The sequence below is a fragment of the Vipera berus genome, assembly GCF_964194415.1.
Source record: "Vipera berus genome assembly, chromosome: 1".
Taxonomy (NCBI): domain Eukaryota; kingdom Metazoa; phylum Chordata; class Lepidosauria; order Squamata; family Viperidae; genus Vipera; species Vipera berus.
Window position 1 is genome coordinate 238,168,227 of NC_138202.1, and position 6,000 is coordinate 238,174,226.

The following is a 6,000-nucleotide window of genomic DNA, read 5'->3' on the forward strand; positions in this document are numbered from 1 at the left end:
GAAAGCGTCCAAGGCTAAAAGGCTTCTGCCAAGATTTAATTACGCAGTTAACAAAAACACAAGAGCTTGTCTTCTCAAGCGGAAAAGTTGCTTTCAGCAACCAGCCCCTCCCCAAACACTTCTTTTATAGAGAGCTCAGGGCGTGGTCTCCCTGTGCCTCCTCCCGAGGAGTCCCATAGTCTTTCTTTGTTTGTCCCTGCTCGTCTGCCTCCTGCGTCGGGCGTCCTTGAACAGGGCCAGCTGTGGGTCATCATCCTCCGCACTCTCGGGCTCACACAGCTGAGAAGAGGTCCCCGGCTGAGGACTCTGCAAAGCCTCCAAATCATCATCAGCCGGTTCGTTTCCCTCCTCCCCCACATCTGAGTCCTCCGATACATCGGACCCGGCTGTCGGACCCACAGGCTGGCCCTGAGTCACAACACTATCCCGCACCGCAGGGCCCTTCCCTCGGGTCTGCCGATCCGGATGCGGTCGGGATGGGAACTGTTCGTGAAAAGCAGTCACCAACGCAGGGGCATGAACGGCGGTCGCGTCTTCCCATGTGAAGTCCTCCGGCCCGTACCCTTTCCACTCGATCAGGTACTGGAAGCGACCTTTCAGCCAGCGGGAATCCCTGATGCTGGCGACCTCGTACTCGGGGGTGCTGCCTCCATCACGAGTTCCTGATGGGGGAGGTTCCGCTTGGCGAAGTGGACAGGCCGGTTGTTCGGGGACCAACAAGGACCGATGGAAGACGGGGTGCACGCGCAGGGAACGTGGCAGAGTTAAACGATAGGCGACCGGGTTGATGACGGCCTCGACTGGGAACGGTCCAAGGTAACGGTGGTCCAGCTTCCTCGCCGGCCGAGTGGATGGTAGGTTCCTGGTGGACAGCCAGACCCGATCCCCCACCGATAGTGGAGGCGTATCCCTTCTCGACCGATCGGCGAACCTCTTGTAGTCGGCCTTGGCCTTCTCCAGCTGCCGTCGCACCAACCGATGGATCGCCTGTAACTCCGCCATGAATTCGTTCGCTGCCGGCTCCGGTGAGTCCACGGGAGAAAGAGGGAAGAACCTGGGGTGATAACCCACGTTGGCCAAGAACGGTGTCATCTGCGTGGAGGTGTGTTGCGAGTTATTAAAGGCAAACTCGGCTATGGCCAAATAGTCCACCCAGTTGTCCTGCTGCAGGTTAACATAGCAGCGCAGATACTGCTCTAAGATGCCGATGACCTTCTCGGTACCCCCGTCGGTCTGAGGATGATGCGCGGACGAGAGGCAAACCTTAATGTCCAACGCCCGCATCAACTCCTGCCAGAAGCGGGCTGTAAACTGGGCCCCCCTATCGGAGACGACCCTATCGGGAAGGCCGTGCAGCCGGAACACCTGTTGGATGAACATGCGACTAGTGGCGCGAGCTGACGGTAAGCCGCGACAGGGGATGAAGTGCGCCATCTTGGTCAACATGTCCACCACCACAAACACTGTTGTGAAGCCGGAGGATGGGGGTAGATCCGTCAGAAAGTCCATGGACACAGCCCCCCAGGGTCTCTTGGGCGTTGGCAAAGGCTGCAGTAAACCAGGCGGGGCCCCTGTCGCTGACTTGGCCTGCCTGCATGGGACGCAAGAGGTGACATAAGACTGGACATCGTGTCGGACTCGGGGCCACCAGAAAGTACGGGAGACCAGGTTCAGAGTCTTGAACAGGCCAAAATGCCCCGCAGCCGGGTTATCATGACATTGGCTGAGGACGAGTCCCCTGAGTGGCCCTCCTGGAACATAGAGCCGGTCACGATAATACAGGAGTCCATCCGTGACCGACCAAGGCGAATCTGGCCCCACCTCTTCCTTCCGCTGAGCCACCCACGCCTCCTGCTGCTGCGCCTCCCGGATCCGAGCCCGTATATCCACCGGCTCCCGTACCGCAGCAAAAGACTCGACGGGGATCACTGTCCTGGGCGGAAGCTTGTCTTCCACTCGGGTGTACTCGGGCTTCCTGGACAGAGCATCCGCTCTCTGGTTGTGCCCGCTTGGTATGTACCGCACCCGGAAGTCAAACCTCGCAAAGAAGAGGGACCACCGGATCTGGCGTTGGTTCAAATTCCGAGCGGTCTGCAGGCTTTCCAGATTCTTGTGGTCCGTCCGGACCTCGATTTGATGCCGCGCCCCCTCCAGATGATGCCTCCAAGCCTCGAACGCCGCCTTGATGGCCAGCAGCTCCTTCTCCCAGATGGTATAGTTGCGCTCCGAGGGATTCAATTTCCGAGAGTGATACGCGCAAGGGAAAAGGGTACTGTTGGGCGTCGCTGCCTGGAGTAACACGGCCCCAATGGCAATGTCGGAGGCGTCCGCCTCCACGACAAACGGCCGTTGCGGGTCAGGATGCTTCAAGATGGGCTCCTTCATGAAGGCGTCCTTCAAAGCTTGGAACGCCTGTTGTTCGGGGGCGTTCCACTGGAACCGAGTCTTCTTCTGCAGGAGCCGGGTGAGGGGGGCTGTCAAGGCAGCAAAGCCAGGGATGAATGTCCGATAGTAGTTGGCAAATCCAAGAAGTCGCTGAACATCCTTCACGCGACGCGGGGGTTGCCAACTCTGCAACGACTCAACTTTACTTGGATCCATGGCGATGCCCTCAGGAGAAATGCGGTGGCCCAAGAAATCAATGGTCACCTGGTAGAACTGGCACTTCTCCAACTTGGCAAACAGCCGATGTTTCCGGAGGCGCTGCAGGACCTGACGGAGATGCTGATGATGCGCTTCACGCGACGGGGAGTAAATCAGGATGTCGTCCAGGTAAATCACAACAAACTGGTCCAACAGATCCCGAAAGATGTCATTCATAAAATGCTGAAACACAGCGGGGGCGTTGGTCAGGCCAAACGGCATCACCGTGTACTCGAAATGTCCATAGCGAGTACCAAACGCTGTCTTCCACTCATCACCCGGCCGAACCCTGACGAGGTTGTAAGCTCCACGCAGGTCCAGTTTCGTGAAGATCTTAGCCTCCCGGAGTCGGTCCAAGAGCTCGGGGATGAGGGGCAGCGGGTAGCGGTTACGCACCGTGATAGCGTTGAGTTTCCGGTAGTCACAGCAAAGCCGTAACTCGCCCGACTTCTTTTTGACGAAGAGCACGGGCGCAGACACTGGCGAGGACGAGGGCCGGATGAATCCACGAGCCAAGTTCTTTGTCAGGAAGTCCCGCAATGCGGCCAACTCGGGCTCCGACATGGAGTACAAACGCCCCACTGGGAGAGGCGCATCAGGGACTAGGTCAATGGAGCAGTCGTAGGGCCTGTGCGGGGGTAATTGGTCCGCCTCTGACTCGCTGAACACGTCAGCAAAGTCGGACAGTACGGGAGGCAAGGAAACCCCTGAGGAACCCTCCACCTGGCCGGCACAGATATGGCGGGTGTGGTCCACGCACTGCAAACTTGGGAAGGTGACCAAGTTCTGAGACCAATAGATCTGTGGATCATGCGCCCGGAGCCACGCCAGTCCCAAGACCACGGGGAAGTGCAGATCCGAAGTGACGTAAAACTGAATGGCCTCCACATGGGTACTGATGGCCATACACACGGGTTGCGTGGCGGCCGTGATAGGCCCGGACAGGAGCACTCGACCATCGATGGTCTCCACAAGCATGGGCGGATCCACCGGACACTGGGGAACAGCCCATTTGGCCACAAAGGCCGAATCCATAAAGTTAGTGGTAGCCCCAGAGTCAATTAAGGCATGGACCGGAATCCCCTCTGGCTTGCCAGGAAGGATCAGTCGTGCCTCCAAAATCAAATGCCGTGGAGGTTCACAGGCACCGTCGGAACGGCGTCGCTCGGCGTGATCGTTGTGGGTCGCCCGATCTTTCACACCGTCTAGATCGGGCTCGGACCGTTTCCCGATAGCAAAGCAGGGGACTTTCTCGGAGCTGGCTTGGTCACTGACGCCCGCTGACGCTTCTTTGGGCAAGAAGCAGCCAAATATCCAGGGTCCCCACAGTAAAAACACAACCCCTCCGATCGTCGTCTGTCCATTTCCGACACCGATAGACGGGACCTGGCGGCACCCAGCTCCATTGGCTCCTCCCTCTGGACTGGGGGCTCACGCACAACAGGGGCGGCAGGGGTCTGTGGGGTGGCACGGCGACTCTTACGCTGCTGCAGCCGGGCATCGATCCGCAGACAAAGATGGATCAGCCCATTCAGATCTGAGGGAATGTCCACGCGGGCCAGCTCATCCAACATCTCCTCTGACAAGCCATCCTGAAAGGCATCCACGAGCGCAGCCTCATTCCAGGCGGAATCCTGGCTAAGCAGCCGGAAATCGCTGATATAGGCCTGTAGGGGGCGCTGACCCTGCCTCAAAGCTTTCAGACGTCGGGTGGCGGTCTGCGCCTTAATCGGGTCCTCGTACATGAGGCGCATATGGTCACAAAACCCCCCAAAGTTATCCAACAAAGGGCTAGGCTGTGCCAACAGAGGCGTGCCCCAACGAGCTGCATCTCCCGACAGAAGGCTCAACACGAATCCCACCTTATCTCGGTCAGTGGGGAAATCAGCTGCTCTCACGCTGATATAAAGCTGGCATTGTCCCAGGAAGGCAGGAAACAGTTCTGGTTTACCAGCAAATTTATCCGGCATAGCTAACTGACATTTCCTCCTGGGTGGGGGGGCAGCATGTACCTGAGCCTGCAGTTGTGCCACCTGAGTGGCCAGCAAGGTGAGTTGCTGGTTGAGCTGGGCATTCTCGGCAAGAAGCTGCTCCATCGTAGTATTAAGGGGTGGGTGGCTGAAAGCAAACTGTTCTGAACCAGCCCTCGTCTCGCAACCCCTAATTAAGAGAAGAGTCTGGAAAGCGTCCAAGGCTAAAAGGCTTCTGCCAAGATTTAATTACGCAGTTAACAAAAACACAAGAGCTTGTCTTCTCAAGCGGAAAAGTTGCTTTCAGCAACCAGCCCCTCCCCAAACACTTCTTTTATAGAGAGCTCAGGGCGTGGTCTCCCTGTGCCTCCTCCCGAGGAGTCCCATAGTCTTTCTTTGTTTGTCCCTGCTCGTCTGCCTCCTGCGTCGGGCGTCCTTGAACAGGGCCAGCTGTGGGTCATCATCCTCCGCACTCTCGGGCTCACACAGCTGAGAAGAGGTCCCCGGCTGAGGACTCTGCAAAGCCTCCAAATCATCATCAGCCGGTTCGTTTCCCTCCTCCCCCACATCTGAGTCCTCCGATACATCGGACCCGGCTGTCGGACCCACAGGCTGGCCCTGAGTCACAACACTTGGACTGCAAGGCGATCAAACCGGTCAGTCCTAGAGGAGATCAACCCTGACTGCTCTTTAGAAGGCCAGATCCTGAAGTTGAAACTCAGATACTTTGGCCACCTAATGAGAAGGAAGGACTCACTGGAGAAGAGCCTAATGCTGGGAAAGATTGAGGGCAATAGAAGAAGGGGACGACAGAGAATGAAGTGGCTGGATGGAGTTACTGAAGCAGTAGTCGTGAGCTTAAATGGACTCCAGAAGATGGTAGAGGACAGGAAGGCCTGGAGGAACGTTGTCCATGGGGTCACGATGGGTCCGACACAACTTTGCAGCTAACAACACCATCAAAAGTGAAACCAAGTCTGGAGACACACGTAACAATTCCCCAATACAAAGTTTAAAAATCCTACCCCTAAGGCTATGCAAGTCTCTGGAGCAGCCAATAACTTTCCTTCCCATGGGATAAAAGTTTATTTAGACTAGCGAAGCACTTGGCAAACCTCCCTCCCTCCATTCTATGAGGCAACCGAAAATGAATAGGGAAAATGGCTGCAGCTATGTTCATTTGTAGAGTTGATATACTGTACAACATGATAGTTTCTTTAGACTATAAAAATTATTTTTCTTTTGTTATAAATGGCTACAAACAAGGAGATCAACCTTGACTAGGTTATCAAAGAATGCTTATACATACAAAAAAAAAGATATTGCCACAAGAGTCTTTTCTTTCCAGATAAATAGGGCACGACTCAAAGAAGCCTCTAAGGCAGGG